The sequence below is a fragment of the Mixophyes fleayi genome, chromosome 4 (assembly GCF_038048845.1).
Source record: "Mixophyes fleayi isolate aMixFle1 chromosome 4, aMixFle1.hap1, whole genome shotgun sequence".
In the NCBI taxonomy this organism is placed as follows: domain Eukaryota; kingdom Metazoa; phylum Chordata; class Amphibia; order Anura; family Limnodynastidae; genus Mixophyes; species Mixophyes fleayi.
In genome coordinates, this window is record NC_134405.1 from 46,662,276 (window position 1) to 46,679,097 (window position 16,822).

Here is a 16,822-nt window from a genome sequence, read left to right on the forward strand (position 1 = left end):
CAGTCTGAGCATGTTCATCACAAACTTGAAAGATCTTTTGTAAATCACAAAGAACCTTGAAATTGAGATATTTATGGGAAAGGAGCCCTGCAGCAACTGTTCGTTCAGCTTCCAAAATGTGACATATGCTGAAATAACCATAGAGCCCTGTAGCAAGGCTTCGATCAGCTCTCAATTTGTGGTGAAAGAGTCCATCAAATACAAGAACAGTTGTGCCAGTGGCGCAATGGATAACGCGTCTGACTACGGATCAGAAGATTGTAGGTGCGACTCCTACCTGGCTCGGAAAAGTTGCCGTGATCGTATAGTGGTTAGTACTCTGCGTTGTGGCCGCAGCAACCCCGGTTCGAATCCGGGTCACGGCATGTTAGTTTTTTTTCTCTGTCACAACTTTTCAATGTTAGCAGAATTTTAGAAAGTATGCTGAATCTTTGTACTTGCTTGCAATTTTTCGCTATAATGCTAGTTGCCAAAGTATCTATACATGTTTTAAAACTTAAGTTGTGAGAAAATCTCTTGAAAGACTGGGAACTTGGCAGAAATTCCTGACATCAAGAAATTAGATTATTTGGATTCTGTCTGAGCATGTTCATCACAAACTTGAAAGATCTTTTGGAAATCACAAAGAACCTTTATATTGAGATATTTATGGGAAAGGAGCCCTGCAGCAACTGTTCGTTCAGCTACCAAAATGTGACATATGCTGAAATAACCATAGAGCCCTGTAGCAAGGCTTCGATCAGCTCTCAATTTGTGGTGAAAGAGTCCATCAAATACAGCAACAGTTGGGCCAGTGGCGCAATGGATAACTCGTCTGATTACAGATCAGAAGATTGTAGGTTCGACTCCTACCTGGCTCGGAAAAGTTGCCGTGATCGTATAGTGGTTAGTACTCTGCGTTGTGGCCGCAGCAACCCTGGTTGGAATCCGGGTAACGGCATGTTAGTTTTGTTTCTCTGTCACAACTTTTCAATGTTAGCAGAATTTTAGAAAGTATGCTGAATCTTTGTACTTGCTTGCAATTTTTCGCTATAATGCTAGTTGCCAAAGTATCTATACATGTTTTAAAACTTAAGTTGTGAGAAAATCTCTTGAAAGACAGGTAACTTGACAGAAATTCCTGACATCAAGAAATTAGATTATTTGAATTCTGTCTGAGCATGTTCATCACAAACTTGAAAGATCTTTTGGAAATCACAAAGAACCTTGAAATTGAGATATTTATGGGAAAGGAGCCCTGCAGCAACTGTTCGTTCAGCTACCAAAATGTGACATATGCTGAAATAACCATAGAGCCCTGTAGCAAGGCTTCGATCAGCTCTCAATTTGTGGTGAAAGAGTCCATCAAATACAACAACAGTTGGGCCAGTGGCGCAATGGATAACGTGTCTGACTACGGATCAGAAGATTGTAGGTTTGATTCCTACCTGGTTTGGAAAAAGTACAGTGATCGTATGGTGGTTAGTACTCTGCGTTGTGGTCTCAGCAACCCAGGTTCATTCCGGGTCACGGCATGTTACTTTTGTTTCTCTGTCACAATTTTTCAATGTTAGCAGAATTTTAGAAAGTATGCTGAATCTTTGTACTTGCTTGCAATTTTTCGCTATAATGCTAGTTGCCAAAGTATCTATACATGTTTTGAAACTTAAGTTGTGAGAAAATCTCTTGAAAGACTGGGAACTTGACAGAAATTCCTGACATCAAGAAATTAGATTATTTGGATTCTGTCTGAGCATGTTCATCACAAACTTGAAAGATCTTTTGGAAATCACAAAGAACCTTGAAATTGAGATATTTATGGGAAAGGAGCCCTGCAGCAACTGTTCGTTCAGCTACCAAAATGTGACATATGCTGAAATAACCATAGAGCCCTGTAGCAAGGCTTCGATCAGCTCTCAATTTGTGGTGAAAGAGTCCATCAAATACAGCAACAGTTGGGCCAGTGGCGCAATGGATAACGCGTCTGACTACAGATCAGAAGATTGTAGGTGCGACTCCTACCTGGCTCGGAAAAGTTGCCGTGATCGTATAGTGGTTAGTACTCTGCGTTGTGGCCGCAGCAACCCCGGTTCGAATCCGGGTCACGGCATGTTACTTTTGTTTCTCTGTCACAACTTTTCAATGTTAGCAGAATTTTAGAAAGTATGCTGAATCTTTCTACTTGCTTGCAATTTTTCGCTATAATGCTAGTTGCCAAAGTATCTATACATGTTTTAAAACTTAAGTTGTGAGAAAATCTCTTGAAAGACTGGGAACTTGGCAGAAATTCCTGACATCAAGAAATTAGATTATTTGGATTCTGTCTGAGCATGTTCATCACAAACTTGAAAGATCTTTTGGAAATCACAAAGAACCTTGAAATTGAGATATTTATGGGAAAGGAGCCTTGCAGCAACTGTTCGTTCAGCTACCAAAATGTGACATATGCTGAAATAACCATAGAGCCCTGTAGCAAGGCTTCGATCAGCTCTCAATTTGTGGTGAAAGAGTCCATCAAATACAAGAACAGTTGTGCCAGTGGCGCAATGGATAACGTGTCTGACTACGGATCAGAAGATTGTAGGTTTGACTCCTACCTGATTTGGAAAAAGTGCAGTGATCGTATAGTGGTTAGTGCTCTGCGTTGTGGCCGCAGCAACCCAGGTTCATTCCGGGTCACGGCATGTTACTTTTGTTTCTCTGTCACAACTTTTCAATGTTAGCAGAATTTTAGAAAGTATGCTGAATCTTTGTACTTGCTTGCAATTTTTCGCTATAATGCTAGTTGCCAAAGTATCTATACATGTTTTGAAACTTCAGTTGTGAGAAAATCTCTTGAAAGACAGGGAACTTGACAGAAATTCCTGACATCAAGAAATTAGATTATTTGGACTCTGTCTGAGCATGTTCATCAGAAACTTGAAAGATCTTTTGGAAATCACAAAGAACCTTGAAATTGAGATATTTATGGGAAAGGAGCCCTGCAGCAACTGTTCGTTCAGCTACCAAAATGTGACATATGCTGAAATAAGCATAGAGCCCTGTAGCAAGGCTTCGATCAGCTCTCAATTTGTGGTGAAAGAGTCCATCAAATACAGCAACAGTTGGGCCAGTGGCGCAATGGATAACGCGTCTGACTACGGATCAGAAGATTGTAGGTTCAAATCCTACCTGGCTCGAAAAAGTTGCCATGATCATATAGTGGTTAGTACTCTGCGTTGTGGCCGCAGCAACCCCGGTTCGAAGCCGGGTCACGGCTTTTTACTTTTGTTTCTCTGTCACAACTTTTCAATGTTAGCAGAATTTTAGAAAGTATGCTGAATCTTTGTACTTGCTTGCAATTTTTCGCTATAATGCTAGTTGCCAAAGTATCTATACATGTTTTGAAACTTCAGTTGTGAGAAAATCTCTTGAAAGACTGGGAACTTGACAGAAATTCCTGACATCAAGAAATTAGATTATTTGGATTCTCTCTGAGCATGTTCATCACAAACTTGAAAGATTTTTTGGAAATCACAAAGAACCTTGAAATTGAGATATTTATGGGAAAGGAGCCCTGCAGCAACTGTTGGTTCAGCTACCAAAATGTGACATATGCTGAAATTACCATAGAGCCCTGTAGCAAGGCTTCGATCAGCTCTCAATTTGTGGTGAAAGAGTCCATCAAATACAGCAACAGTTGGGCCAGTGGCGCAATGGATAACGCGTCTGACTACGGATCAGAAGATTGTAGGTTCGACTCCTACCTGGCTCGGAAAAGTTGCCGTGATCGTATAGTGGTTAGTACTCTGCGTTGTGGCCGCAGCAACCCCGGTTCGAATCCGGGTCACGGCATGTTACTTTTGTTTCTCTGTCACAACTTTTCAATGTTAGCAGAATTTTAGAAAGTATGCTGAATCTTTGTACTTGCTTGCAATTTTTCGCTATAATGCTAGTTGCCAAAGTATCTATACATGTTTTGAAACCTCAGTTTTGAGAAAATCTCTTGAAAGACAGGTAACTTGACAGAAATTCCTGACATCAAGAAATTAGATTATTTGGATTCTGTCTGAGCATGTTCATCACAAACTTCAAAGATCTTTTGGAAATCACAAAGAACCTTGAAATTGAGATATTTATGGGAAAGGTGCCCTGCAGCAACTGTTCCTTCAGCTACCAAAATGTGACATATGCTGAAATAACCATAGAGCCCTGTAGCAAGGCTTCGATCAGCTCTCAATTTGTGGTGAAAGAGTCCATCAAATACAACAACAGTTGTGCCAGTGGCGCAATGGATAACGCGTCTGACTACAGATCAGAAGATTGTAGGTGCGACTCCTACCTGGCTCGGAAAAGTTGCCGTGATCGTATAGTGGTTAGTACTCTGCGTTGTGGCCGCAGCAACCCCGGTTCGAATCCGGGTCACGGCATGTTAGTTTTGTTTCTCTGTCACAACTTTTCAATGTTAGCAGAATTTTAGAAAGTATGCTGAATCTTTGTACTTGCTTGCAATTTTTCGCTATAATGCTAGTTGCCAAAGTATCTATACATGTTTTAAAACTTAAGTTGTGAGAAAATCTCTTGAAAGACTGGGAACTTGGCAGAAATTCCTGACATCAAGAAATTAGATTATTTGGATTCTGTCTGAGCATGTTCATCACAAACTTGAAAGATCTTTTGGAAATCACAAAGAACCTTGAAATTGAGATATTTATGGGAAAGGAGCCCTGCAGCAACTGTTCGTTCAGCTACCAAAATGTGACATATGCTGAAATAACCATAGAGCCCTGTAGCAAGGCTTCGATCAGCTCTCAATTTGTGGTGAAAGAGTCCATCAAATACAGCAACAGTTGGGCCAGTGGCGCAATGGATAACTCGTCTGATTACAGATCAGAAGATTGTAGGTTCGACTCCTACCTGGCTCGGAAAAGTTGCCGTGATCGTATAGTGGTTAGTACTCTGCGTTGTGGCCGCAGCAACCCCGGTTGGAATCCGGGGTAACGGCATGTTAGTTTTGTTTCTCTGTCACAACTTTTCAATGTTAGCAGAATTTTAGAAAGTATGCTGAATCTTTGTACTTGCTTGCAATTTTTCGCTATAATGCTAGTTGCCAAAGTATCTATACATGTTTTAAAACTTAAGTTGTGAGAAAATCTCTTGAAAGACAGGTAACTTGACAGAAATTCCTGACATCAAGAAATTAGATTATTTGAATTCTGTCTGAGCATGTTCATCACAAACTTGAAAGATCTTTTGGAAATCACAAAGAACCTTGAAATTGAGATATTTATGGGAAAGGAGCCCTGCAGCAACTGTTCGTTCAGCTACCAAAATGTGACATATGCTGAAATAACCATAGAGCCCTGTAGCAAGGCTTCGATCAGCTCTCAATTTGTGGTGAAAGAGTCCATCAAATACAACAACAGTTGGGCCAGTGGCGCAATGGATAACGTGTCTGACTACGGATCAGAAGATTGTAGGTTTGATTCCTACCTGGTTTGGAAAAAGTACAGTGATCGTATGGTGGTTAGTACTCTGCGTTGTGGTCTCAGCAACCCAGGTTCATTCCGGGTCACGGCATGTTACTTTTGTTTCTCTGTCACAATTTTTCAATGTTAGCAGAATTTTAGAAAGTATGCTGAATCTTTGTACTTGCTTGCAATTTTTCGCTATAATGCTAGTTGCCAAAGTATCTATACATGTTTTGAAACTTAAGTTGTGAGAAAATCTCTTGAAAGACTGGGAACTTGACAGAAATTCCTGACATCAAGAAATTAGATTATTTGGATTCTGTCTGAGCATGTTCATCACAAACTTGAAAGATCTTTTGGAAATCACAAAGAACCTTGAAATTGAGATATTTATGGGAAAGGAGCCCTGCAGCAACTGTTCGTTCAGCTACCAAAATGTGACATATGCTGAAATAACCATAGAGCCCTGTAGCAAGGCTTCGATCAGCTCTCAATTTGTGGTGAAAGAGTCCATCAAATACAGCAACAGTTGGGCCAGTGGCGCAATGGATAACGCGTCTGACTACAGATCAGAAGATTGTAGGTGCGACTCCTACCTGGCTCGGAAAAGTTGCCGTGATCGTATAGTGGTTAGTACTCTGCGTTGTGGCCGCAGCAACCCCGGTTCGAATCCGGGTCACGGCATGTTACTTTTGTTTCTCTGTCACAACTTTTCAATGTTAGCAGAATTTTAGAAAGTATGCTGAATCTTTGTACTTGCTTGCAATTTTTCGCTATAATGCTAGTTGCCAAAGTATCTATACATGTTTTGAAACTTCAGTTGTGAGAAAATCTCTTGAAAGACAGGGAACTTGACAGAAATTCCTGACATCAAGAAATTAGATTATTTGGACTCTGTCTGAGCATGTTCATCACAAACTTGAAAGATCTTTTGGAAATCACAAAGAACCTTGAAATTGAGATATTTATGGGAAAGGAGCCCTGCAGCAACTGTTCGTTCAGCTACCAAAATGTGACATATGCTGAAATAAGCATAGAGCCCTGTAGCAAGGCTTCGATCAGCTCTCAATTTGTGGTGAAAGAGTCCATCAAATACAGCAACAGTTGGGCCAGTGGCGCAATGGATAGCTCGTCTGATTACAGATCAGAAGATTGTAGGTTCGACTCCTACCTGGCTCGGAAAAGTTGCCGTGATCGTATAGTGGTTAGTACTCTGCGTTGTGGCCGCAGCAACCCCGGTTGGAATCCGGGTAACGGCATGTTAGTTTTGTTTCTCTGTCACAACTTTTCAATGTTAGCAGAATTTTAGAAAGTATGCTGAATCTTTGTACTTGCTTGCAATTTTTCGCTATAATGCTAGTTGCCAAAGTATCTATACATGTTTTGAAACTTCAGTTGTGAGAAAATATCTTGAAAGACAGGGAACTTGACAGAAATTCCTGACATCAAGAAATTAGATTATTAGGACTCTGTCTGAGCATGTTCATCACAAGCTTGAAAGATCTTTTGGAAATCACAAAGAACCTTGAAATTGAGATATTTATGGGAAAGGAGCCCTGCAGCAACTGTTCGTTCAGCTACCAAAATGTGACATATGCTGAAATAACCATAGAGCCCCATAGCATGGCTTCGATCAGCTCTCAATTTGTGGTGAAAGAGTCCATCAAATACAGCAACAGTTGGGCCAGTGGCGCAATGGATAACGCATCTGACTACGGATCAGAAGATTGTAGGTTCGACTCCTACCTGGCTCAGAAAAGTTGCCGTGATCGTATAGTGGTTAGTACTCTGCGTTGTGGCCGCAGCAACCCCGGTTCGAATCCGGGTCACGGCATGTTAGTTTTGTTTCTCTGTCACAACTTTTCAATGTTAGCAGAATTTTAGAAAGTATGCTGAATCTTTGTACTTGCTTGCAATTTTTCGCTATAATGCTAGTTGCCAAAGTATCTATACATATTTTAAAACTTAAGTTGTGAGAAAATCTCTTGAAAGACTGGGAACTTGGCAGAAATTCCTGACATCAAGAAATTAGATTATTTGGATTCTGTCTGAGCATGTTCATCACAAACTTGAAAGATCTTTTGGAAATCACAAAGAACCTTGAAATTGAGATATTTATGGGAAAGGAGCCCTGCAGCAACTGTTCGTTCAGCTACCAAAATGTGACATATGCTGAAATAACCATAGAGCCCTGTAGCAAGGCTTCGATCAGCTCTCAATTTGTGGTGAAAGAGTCCATCAAATACAGCAACAGTTGGGCCAGTGGCGCAATGGATAACTCGTCTGATTACAGATCAGAAGATTGTAGGTTCGACTCCTACCTGGCTCGGAAAAGTTGCCGTGATCGTATAGTGGTTAGTACTCTGCGTTGTGGCCGCAGCAACCCCGGTTGGAATCCGGGTAAAGGCATGTTAGTTTTGTTTCTCTGTCACAACTTTTCAATGTTAGCAGAATTTTAGAAAGTATGCTGAATCTTTGTACTTGCTTGCAATTTTTCGCTATAATGCTAGTTGCCAAAGTATCTATACATGTTTTAAAACTTCAGTTGTGAGAAAATATCTTGAAAGACAGGGAACTTGACAGAAATTCCTGACATCAAGAAATTAGATTATTAGGACTCTGTCTGAGCATGTTCATCACAAACTTGAAAGATCTTTTGGAAATCACAAAGAACCTTGAAATTGAGATATTTATGGGAAAGGAGCCCTGCAGCAACTGTTCGTTCAGCTACCAAAATGTGACATATGCTGAAATAAGCATAGAGCCCTGTAGCAAGGCTTCGATCAGCTCTCAATTTCTGGTGAAAGAGTCCATCAAATACAAGAACAGTTGTGCCAGTGGTGCAATGGATAACGTGTCTGACTACGGATCAGAAGATTGTAGGTTTGACTCCTACCTGATTTGGAAAAAGTGCAGTGATCGTATGGTGGTTAGTGCTCTGCGTTGTGGCCGCAGCAACCCAGGTTCATTCCGGGTCATGGCATGTTACTTTTGTTTCTCTGTCACAACTTTTCAATGTTAGCAGAATTTTAGAAAGTATGCTGAATCTTTGTACTTGCTTGCAATTTTTCGCTATAATGCTAGTTGCCAAAGTATCTATACATGTTTTGAAACTTCAGTTGTGAGAAAATCTCTTGAAAGACAGGGAACTTGACAGAAATTCCTGACATCAAGAAATTAGATTATTTGGACTCTGTCTGAGCATGTTCATCAGAAACTTGAAAGATCTTTTGGAAATCACAAAGAACCTTGAAATTGAGATATTTATGGGAAAGGAGCCCTGCAGCAACTGTTCGTTCAGCTACCAAAATGTGACATATGCTGAAATAAGCATAGAGCCCTGTAGCAAGGCTTCGATCAGCTCTCAATTTGTGGTGAAAGAGTCCATCAAATACAGCAACAGTTGGGCCAGTGGCGCAATGGATAACGCGTCTGACTACGGATCAGAAGATTGTAGGTTCGACTCCTACCTGGCTTGGAAAAGTTGCCGTGCGTTGTGGCCGCAGCAACCCCGGTTGGAATCCGGGTAACGGCATGTTAGTTTTGTTTCTCTGTCACAACTTTTCAATGTTAGCAGAATTTTAGAAAGTATGCTGAATCTTTGTACTTGCTTGCAATTTTTCGCTATAATGCTAGTTGCCAAAGTATCTATACATGTTTTAAAACTTAAGTTGTGAGAAAATCTCTTGAAAGACAGGTAACTTGACAGAAATTCCTGACATCAAGAAATTAGATTATTTGAATTCTGTCTGAGCATGTTCATCACAAACTTGAAAGATCTTTTGGAAATCAAAAAGAATCTTGAAATTGAGATATTTATGGGAAAGGTGCCCTGCAGCAACTGTTCCTTCAGCTACCAAAATGTGACATATGCTGAAATAACCATAGAGCCCTGTAGCAAGGCTTCGATCAGCTCTCAATTTGTGGTGAAAGAGTCCATCAAATACAACAACAGTTGTGCCAGTGGCGCAATGGATAACGCGTCTGACTACAGATCAGAAGATTGTAGGTGCGACTCCTACCTGGCTCGGAAAAGTTGCCGTGATCGTATAGTGGTTAGTACTCTGCGTTGTGGCCGCAGCAACCCAGGTTCATTCCGGGTCACGGCATGTTACTTTTGTTTCTCTGTCACAACTTTTCAATGTTAGCAGAATTTTAGAAAGTATGCTGAATCTTTGTACTTGCTTGCAATTTTTCGCTATAATGCTAGTTGCCAAAGTATCTATACATGTTTTGAAACTTCAGTTGTGAGAAAATCTCTTGAAAGACAGGGAACTTGACAGAAATTCCTGACATCAAGAAATTAGATTATTTGGACTCTGTCTGAGCATGTTCATCACAAACTTGAAAGATCTTTTGGAAATCACAAAGAACCTTGAAATTGAGATATTTATGGGAAAGGAGCCCTGCAGCAACTGTTCGTTCAGCTACCAAAATGTGACATATGCTGAAATAAGCATAGAGCCCTGTAGCAAGGCTTCGATCAGCTCTCAATTTGTGGTGAAAGAGTCCATCAAATACAGCAACAGTTGGGCCAGTGGCGCAATGGATAGCTCGTCTGATTACAGATCAGAAGATTGTAGGTTCGACTCCTACCTGGCTCGGAAAAGTTGCCGTGATCGTATAGTGGTTAGTACTCTGCGTTGTGGCCGCAGCAACCCCGGTTGGAATCCGGGTAACGGCATGTTAGTTTTGTTTCTCTGTCACAACTTTTCAATGTTAGCAGAATTTTAGAAAGTATGCTGAATCTTTGTACTTGCTTGCAATTTTTCGCTATAATGCTAGTTGCCAAAGTATCTATACATGTTTTGAAACTTCAGTTGTGAGAAAATATCTTGAAAGACAGGGAACTTGACAGAAATTCCTGACATCAAGAAATTAGATTATTAGGACTCTGTCTGAGCATGTTCATCACAAACTTGAAAGATCTTTTGGAAATCACAAAGAACCTTGAAATTGAGATATTTATGGGAAAGGAGCCCTGCAGCAACTGTTCGTTCAGCTACCAAAATGTGACATATGCTGAAATAACCATAGAGCCCCATAGCATGGCTTCGATCAGCTCTCAATTTGTGGTGAAAGAGTCCATCAAATACAGCAACAGTTGGGCCAGTGGCGCAATGGATAACGCATCTGACTACGGATCAGAAGATTGTAGGTTCGACTCCTACCTGGCTCAGAAAAGTTGCCGTGATCGTATAGTGGTTAGTACTCTGCGTTGTGGCCGCAGCAACCCCGGTTCGAATCCGGGTCACGGCATGTTACTTTTGTTTCTCTGTCACAACTTTTCAATGTTAGCAGAATTTTAGAAAGTATGCTGAATCTTTGTACTTGCTTGCAATTTTTCGCTATAATGCTAGTTGTCAAAGTATCTATACATGTTTTGAAACCTCAGTTTTCAGAAAATCTCTTGAAATACAGGTAACTTGACAGAAATTCCTGACATCAAGAAATTAGATTATTTGGATTCTGTCTGAGCATGTTCATCACAAACTTGAAAGATCTTTTGGAAATCACAAAGAATCTTGAAATTGAGATATTTATGGGAAAGGTGCCCTGCAGCAACTGTTCCTTCAGCTACCAAAATGTGACATATGCTGAAATAACCATAGAGCCCTGTAGCAAGGCTTCGATCAGCTCTCAATTTGTGGTGAAAGAGTCCATCAAATACAACAACAGTTGTGCCAGTGGCGCAATGGATAACGCGTCTGACTACAGATCAGAAGATTGTAGGTGCGACTCCTACCTGGCTCGGAAAAGTTGCCGTGATCGTATAGTGGTTAGTACTCTGCGTTGTGGCCGCAGCAACCCCGGTTCGAATCCGGGTCACGGCATGTTAGTTTTGTTTCTCTGTCACAACTTTTCAATGTTAGCAGAATTTTAGAAAGTATGCTGAATCTTTGTACTTGCTTGCAATTTTTCGCTATAATGCTAGTTGCCAAAGTATCTATACATATTTTAAAACTTAAGTTGTGAGAAAATCTCTTGAAAGACTGGGAACTTGGCAGAAATTCCTGACATCAAGAAATTAGATTATTTGGATTCTGTCTGAGCATGTTCATCACAAACTTGAAAGATCTTTTGGAAATCACAAAGAACCTTGAAATTGAGATATTTATGGGAAAGGAGCCCTGCAGCAACTGTTCGTTCAGCTACCAAAATGTGACATATGCTGAAATAACCATAGAGCCCTGTAGCAAGGCTTCGATCAGCTCTCAATTTGTGGTGAAAGAGTCCATCAAATACAGCAACAGTTGGGCCAGTGGCGCAATGGATAACTCGTCTGATTACAGATCAGAAGATTGTAGGTTCGACTCCTACCTGGCTCGGAAAAGTTGCCGTGATCGTATAGTGGTTAGTACTCTGCGTTGTGGCCGCAGCAACCCCGGTTGGAATCCGGGTAACGGCATGTTAGTTTTGTTTCTCTGTCACAACTTTTCAATGTTAGCAGAATTTTAGAAAGTATGCTGAATCTTTGTACTTGCTTGCAATTTTTCGCTATAATGCTAGTTGCCAAAGTATCTATACATGTTTTAAAACTTCAGTTGTGAGAAAATATCTTGAAAGACAGGGAACTTGACAGAAATTCCTGACATCAAGAAATTAGATTATTAGGACTCTGTCTGAGCATGTTCATCACAAACTTGAAAGATCTTTTGGAAATCACAAAGAACCTTGAAATTGAGATATTTATGGGAAAGGAGCCCTGCAGCAACTGTTCGTTCAGCTACCAAAATGTGACATATGCTGAAATAAGCATAGAGCCCTGTAGCAAGGCTTCGATCAGCTCTCAATTTCTGGTGAAAGAGTCCATCAAATACAAGAACAGTTGTGCCAGTGGCGCAATGGATAACGCTTCTGACTACAGATCAGAAGATTGTAGGTGTGACTCCTACCTGGCTTGGAAAAGTTGCCGTGATCGTATAGTGGTTAGTACTCTGCGTTGTGGCCGCAGCAACCCCGGTTGGAATCCGGGTAACGGCATGTTAGTTTTGTTTCTCTGTCACAACTTTTCAATGTTAGCAGAATTTTAGAAAGTATGCTGAATCTTTGTACTTGCTTGCAATTTTTCGCTATAATGCTAGTTGCCAAAGTATCTATACATGTTTTAAAACTTCAGTTGTGAGAAAATCTCTTGAAAGACTGGGAACTTGACAGAAATTCCCGACATCAAGAAATTAGATTATTTGGATTCTGTCTAAGCATGTTCATCACAAACTTAAAAGATCTTTTGGAAATCACAAAGAACCTTGAAATTGAGATATTTATGGGAAAGGAGCCCTGCAGCAACTGTTGGTTCAGCTACCAAAATGTGACATATGCTGAAATAACCATAGAGCCCCATAGCATGGCTTCGATCAGCTCTCAATTTGTGGTGAAAGAGTCCATCAAATACAACAGCAGTTGTGCCAGTGGCACAATGGATAACGCGTCTGACTACGGATCAGAAGATTGTAGGTTTGACTCCTACCTGGATCAGTAAAGTTGCCGTGATCGTATAGTGGTTAGTACTCTGCGTTGTGGCCGCAGCAACCCCGGTTGAAATCCGGGTAACGGCATGTTAGTTTTGTTTCTCTGTCACAACTTTTCAATGTTAGCAGAATTTTAGAAAGTATGCTGAATCTTTGTACTTGCTTGCAATTTTTCGCTATAATGCTAGTTGCCAAAGTATCTATACATGTTTTAAAACTTCAGTTGTGAGAAAATCTCTTGAAAGACTGGGAACTTGACAGAAATTCCCGACATCAAGAAATTAGATTATTTGGATTCTGTCTAAGCATGTTCATCACAAACTTAAAAGATCTTTTGGAAATCACAAAGAACCTTGAAATTGAGATATTTATGGGAAAGGAGCCCTGCAGCAACTGTTGGTTCAGCTACCAAAATGTGACATATGCTGAAATAACCATAGAGCCCCATAGCATGGCTTCGATCAGCTCTCAATTTGTGGTGAAAGAGTCCATCAAATACAACAGCAGTTGTGCCAGTGGCACAATGGATAACGCGTCTGACTACGGATCAGAAGATTGTAGGTTTGACTCCTACCTGGATCAGTAAAGTTGCCGTGATCGTATAGTGGTTAGTACTCTGCGTTGTGGCAGCAGCAACCCCGGTTCGAATCCGGGTCACGGCATGTTACTTTTGTTTCTCTGTCACAACTTTTCAATGTTAGCAGAATTTTAGAAAGTATGCTGAATCTTTGTACTTGCTTGCAATTTTTCGCTATAATGCTAGTTGCCAAAGTATCTATACATGTTTTGAAACTTCAGTTGTGAGAAAATCTCTTGAAAGACAGGTAACTTGACAGAAATTCCTGACATCAAGAAATTAGATTATTTGGACTCTGTCTGAGCATGTTCATCACAAACTTTAAAGATCTTTTGGAAATCACAAAGAACCTTGAAATTGAGATATTTATGGGAAAGGAGCCCTGCAGCAACTGTTAGTTCAGGTACCAAAATGTGACATATGCTGAAATAACCATAGAGTCCTGTAGCAAGGCTTCGATCAGCTCTCAATTTGTGGTGAAAGAGTCCATCAAATACAGCAACAGTTGTGCCAGTGGCGCAATGGATAACACGTCTTACTACGGATCAGAAGATTGTAGGTTTGACTCCTACCTGGATCGGAAAAGTTGCTGTGATCGTATAGTGGTTAGTACTCTGCGTTGTGGCAGCAGCAACCCCGGTTCGAATCCGGGTCACGGCATGTTAGTTTTGTTTCTCTGTCACAACTTTTCAATGTTAGCAGAATTTTAGAAAGTATGCTGAATCTTTGTACTTGCTTGCAATTTTTCGCTATAATGCTAGTTGCCAAAGTATCTATACATGTTTTGAAACTTAAGTTGTGAGAAAATCTCTTGAAAGACTGGGAACTTGACAGAAATTCCTGACATCAAGAAATTAGATTATTTGGATTCTGTCTGAGCATGTTCATCACAAACTTGAAAGATCTTTTGGAAATCACAAAGAACCTTGAAATTGAGATATTTATGGGAAAGGAGCCCTGCAGCAACTGTTCGTTCAGCTACCAAAATGTGACATATGCTGAAATAACCATAGAGCCCTGTAGCAAGGCTTCGATCAGCTCTCAATTTGTGGTGAAAGAGTCCATCAAATACAGCAACAGTTGGGCCAGTGGCGCAATGGATAACTCGTCTGATTACAGATCAGAAGATTGTAGGTTCGACTCCTACCTGGCTCGAAAAAGTTGCCGTGATCGTATAGTGGTTAGTACTCTGCGTTGTGGCCGCAGCAACCCCGGTTGGAATCCGGGTAACGGCATGTTAGTTTTGTTTCTCTGTCACAACTTTTCAATGTTAGCAGAATTTTAGAAAGTATGCTGAATCTTTGTACTTGCTTGCAATTTTTCGCTATAATGCTAGTTGCCAAAGTATCTATACATGTTTTGAAACTTCAGTTGTGAGAAAATATCTTGAAAGACAGGGAACTTGACAGAAATTCCTGACATCAAGAAATTAGATTATTAGGACTCTGTCTGAGCATGTTCATCACAAACTTGAAAGATCTTTTGGAAATCACAAAGAACCTTGAAATTGAGATATTTATGGGAAAGGAGCCCTGCAGCAACTGTTCGTTCAGCTACCAAAATGTGACATATGCTGAAATAACCATAGAGCCCCATAGCATGGCTTCGATCAGCTCTCAATTTGTGGTGAAAGAGTCCATCAAATACAGCAACAGTTGGGCCAGTGGCGCAATGGATAACGCATCTGACTACGGATCAGAAGATTGTAGGTTCGACTCCTACCTGGCTCAGAAAAGTTGCCGTGATCGTATAGTGGTTAGTACTCTGCGTTGTGGCCGCAGCAACCCCGGTTCGAATCCGGGTCACGGCATGTTACTTTTGTTTCTCTGTCACAACTTTTCAATGTTAGCAGAATTTTAGAAAGTATGCTGAATCTTTGTACTTGCTTGCAATTTTTCGCTATAATGCTAGTTGTCAAAGTATCTATACATGTTTTGAAACCTCAGTTTTCAGAAAATCTCTTGAAATACAGGTAACTTGACAGAAATTCCTGACATCAAGAAATTAGATTATTTGGATTCTGTCTGAGCATGTTCATCACAAACTTGAAAGATCTTTTGGAAATCACAAAGAATCTTGAAATTGAGATATTTATGGGAAAGGTGCCCTGCAGCAACTGTTCCTTCAGCTACCAAAATGTGACATATGCTGAAATAACCATAGAGCCCTGTAGCAAGGCTTCGATCAGCTCTCAATTTGTGGTGAAAGAGTCCATCAAATACAACAACAGTTGTGCCAGTGGCGCAATGGATAACGCGTCTGACTACAGATCAGAAGATTGTAGGTGCGACTCCTACCTGGCTCGGAAAAGTTGCCGTGATCGTATAGTGGTTAGTACTCTGCGTTGTGGCCGCAGCAACCCCGGTTCGAATCCGGGTCACGGCATGTTAGTTTTGTTTCTCTGTCACAACTTTTCAATGTTAGCAGAATTTTAGAAAGTATGCTGAATCTTTGTACTTGCTTGCAATTTTTCGCTATAATGCTAGTTGCCAAAGTATCTATACATATTTTAAAACTTAAGTTGTGAGAAAATCTCTTGAAAGACTGGGAACTTGGCAGAAATTCCTGACATCAAGAAATTAGATTATTTGGATTCTGTCTGAGCATGTTCATCACAAACTTGAAAGATCTTTTGGAAATCACAAAGAACCTTGAAATTGAGATATTTATGGGAAAGGAGCCCTGCAGCAACTGTTCGTTCAGCTACCAAAATGTGACATATGCTGAAATAACCATAGAGCCCTGTAGCAAGGCTTCGATCAGCTCTCAATTTGTGGTGAAAGAGTCCATCAAATACAGCAACAGTTGGGCCAGTGGCGCAATGGATAACTCGTCTGATTACAGATCAGAAGATTGTAGGTTCGACTCCTACCTGGCTCGGAAAAGTTGCCGTGATCGTATAGTGGTTAGTACTCTGCGTTGTGGCCGCAGCAACCCCGGTTCGAATCCGGGTCACGGCATGTTACTTTTGTTTCTCTGTCACAACTTTTCAATGTTAGCAGAATTTTAGAAAGTATGCTGAATCTTTGTACTTGCTTGCAATTTTTCGCTATAATGCTAGTTGCCAAAGTATCTATACATGTTTTGAAACTTCAGTTGTGAGAAAATATCTTGAAAGACAGGGAACTTGACAGAAATTCCTGACATCAAGAAATTAGATTATTAGGACTCTGTCTGAGCATGTTCATCACAAACTTGAAAGATCTTTTGGAAATCACAAAGAACCTTGAAATTGAGATATTTATGGGAAAGGAGCCCTGCAGCAACTGTTCGTTCAGCTACCAAAATGTGACATATGCTGAAATAACCATAGAGCCCCATAGCATGGCTTCGATCAGCTCTCA

At 40.6% G+C, this 16,822-nt stretch overlaps 29 non-coding genes across 29 annotated transcripts; all 29 read left to right on the forward strand.

Moving 5' to 3' along the window:
- The first annotated feature begins 293 nt into the window (after positions 1-293).
- On the forward strand, positions 294-365 carry TRNAH-GUG (transfer RNA histidin (anticodon GUG)). The gene has a single exon. It is a non-coding gene; the product is annotated as a tRNA-His (tRNA).
- A 422-nt stretch (positions 366-787) lies between these two features.
- Positions 788-860, forward strand: TRNAC-ACA (transfer RNA cysteine (anticodon ACA)). The gene has a single exon. It is a non-coding gene; the product is annotated as a tRNA-Cys (tRNA).
- Positions 861-1,362: 502 nt separating this feature from the next.
- Positions 1,363-1,435, forward strand: TRNAR-ACG (transfer RNA arginine (anticodon ACG)). Its single transcript has one exon. It is a non-coding gene; the product is annotated as a tRNA-Arg (tRNA).
- A 501-nt stretch (positions 1,436-1,936) lies between these two features.
- On the forward strand, positions 1,937-2,009 carry TRNAC-ACA (transfer RNA cysteine (anticodon ACA)). Its single transcript has one exon. It is a non-coding gene; the product is annotated as a tRNA-Cys (tRNA).
- Positions 2,010-2,017: 8 nt separating this feature from the next.
- Positions 2,018-2,089, forward strand: TRNAH-GUG (transfer RNA histidin (anticodon GUG)). Its single transcript has one exon. It is a non-coding gene; the product is annotated as a tRNA-His (tRNA).
- Positions 2,090-3,085: 996 nt separating this feature from the next.
- Positions 3,086-3,158, forward strand: TRNAR-ACG (transfer RNA arginine (anticodon ACG)). Its single transcript has one exon. It is a non-coding gene; the product is annotated as a tRNA-Arg (tRNA).
- A 502-nt stretch (positions 3,159-3,660) lies between these two features.
- On the forward strand, positions 3,661-3,733 carry TRNAR-ACG (transfer RNA arginine (anticodon ACG)). Its single transcript has one exon. It is a non-coding gene; the product is annotated as a tRNA-Arg (tRNA).
- Positions 3,734-3,741: 8 nt separating this feature from the next.
- Positions 3,742-3,813, forward strand: TRNAH-GUG (transfer RNA histidin (anticodon GUG)). Its single transcript has one exon. It is a non-coding gene; the product is annotated as a tRNA-His (tRNA).
- Positions 3,814-4,316: 503 nt separating this feature from the next.
- Positions 4,317-4,388, forward strand: TRNAH-GUG (transfer RNA histidin (anticodon GUG)). Its single transcript has one exon. It is a non-coding gene; the product is annotated as a tRNA-His (tRNA).
- Positions 4,389-4,810: 422 nt separating this feature from the next.
- On the forward strand, positions 4,811-4,883 carry TRNAC-ACA (transfer RNA cysteine (anticodon ACA)). Its single transcript has one exon. It is a non-coding gene; the product is annotated as a tRNA-Cys (tRNA).
- A 503-nt stretch (positions 4,884-5,386) lies between these two features.
- On the forward strand, positions 5,387-5,459 carry TRNAR-ACG (transfer RNA arginine (anticodon ACG)). Its single transcript has one exon. It is a non-coding gene; the product is annotated as a tRNA-Arg (tRNA).
- A 501-nt stretch (positions 5,460-5,960) lies between these two features.
- TRNAC-ACA (transfer RNA cysteine (anticodon ACA)) lies at positions 5,961-6,033 on the forward strand. The gene has a single exon. It is a non-coding gene; the product is annotated as a tRNA-Cys (tRNA).
- An 8-nt stretch (positions 6,034-6,041) lies between these two features.
- Positions 6,042-6,113, forward strand: TRNAH-GUG (transfer RNA histidin (anticodon GUG)). Its single transcript has one exon. It is a non-coding gene; the product is annotated as a tRNA-His (tRNA).
- Positions 6,114-6,535: 422 nt separating this feature from the next.
- Positions 6,536-6,608, forward strand: TRNAC-ACA (transfer RNA cysteine (anticodon ACA)). The gene has a single exon. It is a non-coding gene; the product is annotated as a tRNA-Cys (tRNA).
- Positions 6,609-7,110: 502 nt separating this feature from the next.
- On the forward strand, positions 7,111-7,183 carry TRNAR-ACG (transfer RNA arginine (anticodon ACG)). Its single transcript has one exon. It is a non-coding gene; the product is annotated as a tRNA-Arg (tRNA).
- Positions 7,184-7,191: 8 nt separating this feature from the next.
- Positions 7,192-7,263, forward strand: TRNAH-GUG (transfer RNA histidin (anticodon GUG)). Its single transcript has one exon. It is a non-coding gene; the product is annotated as a tRNA-His (tRNA).
- A 422-nt stretch (positions 7,264-7,685) lies between these two features.
- On the forward strand, positions 7,686-7,758 carry TRNAC-ACA (transfer RNA cysteine (anticodon ACA)). Its single transcript has one exon. It is a non-coding gene; the product is annotated as a tRNA-Cys (tRNA).
- A 1,076-nt stretch (positions 7,759-8,834) lies between these two features.
- Positions 8,835-8,907, forward strand: TRNAR-ACG (transfer RNA arginine (anticodon ACG)). The gene has a single exon. It is a non-coding gene; the product is annotated as a tRNA-Arg (tRNA).
- Positions 8,908-9,960: 1,053 nt separating this feature from the next.
- On the forward strand, positions 9,961-10,033 carry TRNAC-ACA (transfer RNA cysteine (anticodon ACA)). The gene has a single exon. It is a non-coding gene; the product is annotated as a tRNA-Cys (tRNA).
- Positions 10,034-10,535: 502 nt separating this feature from the next.
- On the forward strand, positions 10,536-10,608 carry TRNAR-ACG (transfer RNA arginine (anticodon ACG)). Its single transcript has one exon. It is a non-coding gene; the product is annotated as a tRNA-Arg (tRNA).
- An 8-nt stretch (positions 10,609-10,616) lies between these two features.
- TRNAH-GUG (transfer RNA histidin (anticodon GUG)) lies at positions 10,617-10,688 on the forward strand. Its single transcript has one exon. It is a non-coding gene; the product is annotated as a tRNA-His (tRNA).
- A 503-nt stretch (positions 10,689-11,191) lies between these two features.
- TRNAH-GUG (transfer RNA histidin (anticodon GUG)) lies at positions 11,192-11,263 on the forward strand. The gene has a single exon. It is a non-coding gene; the product is annotated as a tRNA-His (tRNA).
- Positions 11,264-11,685: 422 nt separating this feature from the next.
- Positions 11,686-11,758, forward strand: TRNAC-ACA (transfer RNA cysteine (anticodon ACA)). The gene has a single exon. It is a non-coding gene; the product is annotated as a tRNA-Cys (tRNA).
- A 2,802-nt stretch (positions 11,759-14,560) lies between these two features.
- On the forward strand, positions 14,561-14,633 carry TRNAC-ACA (transfer RNA cysteine (anticodon ACA)). Its single transcript has one exon. It is a non-coding gene; the product is annotated as a tRNA-Cys (tRNA).
- A 502-nt stretch (positions 14,634-15,135) lies between these two features.
- Positions 15,136-15,208, forward strand: TRNAR-ACG (transfer RNA arginine (anticodon ACG)). Its single transcript has one exon. It is a non-coding gene; the product is annotated as a tRNA-Arg (tRNA).
- Positions 15,209-15,216: 8 nt separating this feature from the next.
- On the forward strand, positions 15,217-15,288 carry TRNAH-GUG (transfer RNA histidin (anticodon GUG)). Its single transcript has one exon. It is a non-coding gene; the product is annotated as a tRNA-His (tRNA).
- A 503-nt stretch (positions 15,289-15,791) lies between these two features.
- TRNAH-GUG (transfer RNA histidin (anticodon GUG)) lies at positions 15,792-15,863 on the forward strand. Its single transcript has one exon. It is a non-coding gene; the product is annotated as a tRNA-His (tRNA).
- Positions 15,864-16,285: 422 nt separating this feature from the next.
- TRNAC-ACA (transfer RNA cysteine (anticodon ACA)) lies at positions 16,286-16,358 on the forward strand. The gene has a single exon. It is a non-coding gene; the product is annotated as a tRNA-Cys (tRNA).
- Positions 16,359-16,366: 8 nt separating this feature from the next.
- Positions 16,367-16,438, forward strand: TRNAH-GUG (transfer RNA histidin (anticodon GUG)). The gene has a single exon. It is a non-coding gene; the product is annotated as a tRNA-His (tRNA).
- Positions 16,439-16,822: the final 384 nt, after the last annotated feature.